We start from the raw sequence: 910 nt of genomic DNA, 5'->3' as shown, positions 1-910 counted from the left end.
GGAAAAGCCAGACAACACTGATTCTGTCCCTCAGGAAAGGAAACAGAAAATGCACTGGGAAAATGGGTTATCATATTGGAAAGTCTTGTGATTATTTTAATAGATGCTAGTAATGATAGGTGTGTAAACCATCATTTGCTCCTAAGAAGAAGAGACAACAGTTTCTTTGCAAAGTATCTGACCTTCTGCCTCGCAAAATATTTTGAGGAAGAGATATATCATGTCAAATGTAATGCAAAACAGTTTTTTCTAACATTATGAGGAAAGTGATGTTCTGTTACACTGGTAACAAAACATTATTATAGGAAATCTGAAATATGACACTAAGGGTGGCTTCATTCAGTAAGAAAACAAGGATGCTGTTTATAACCAGTTGCAATCTGAATGGGAGAAAAAAATTATATTTAAGATGAATTGTTATTGATGTAAAATATTACCACAGTCCTTTGAATCCAGTTCTTCTCCCACCTGTGATTTTTTTAGCTGCAGATCCTTTACTTTCTGCCTTCATTTTCAGATATGAAACTGGTTGTTTGCAATGCTTTTACAGGCATTCACCCTGGTTATACACCTTAATTTCAAGGTTTATGTAACTAAACCATTTACTGCAGCAATAACTGAGAGGGGCACAAGTCACTAATGAAAAATGGAAGTTGGTTTTATAATGTTTGTTTTTGGAATTTTCTCCACTTTAAGCTTTGACTATGTAAATGATTCTTCGATATACATACTGTATATATTGTCTATGTTTCTGAAAATCATTAAAAATGTATTCAGTAAAAAAAAAGCTCAAAGTTGAAATAAATAAAAATGGAACAGGTGAGGCAGAGCCTGGGGAAGGGAAGAGGTGGGGGAGATATGGAGGTGTGTCAACAGTTGACAACAGTACAGTTCAGAGAATTCTGGAAGG

This window comes from Protopterus annectens, chromosome 13.part0, assembly GCF_019279795.1.
Source record: "Protopterus annectens isolate FY-2018-M chromosome 13.part0, PAN1.0, whole genome shotgun sequence".
Lineage (NCBI taxonomy): Eukaryota > Metazoa > Chordata > Ceratodontiformes > Protopteridae > Protopterus > Protopterus annectens.
Note: the sequence above shows the minus strand (reverse complement) of the source record.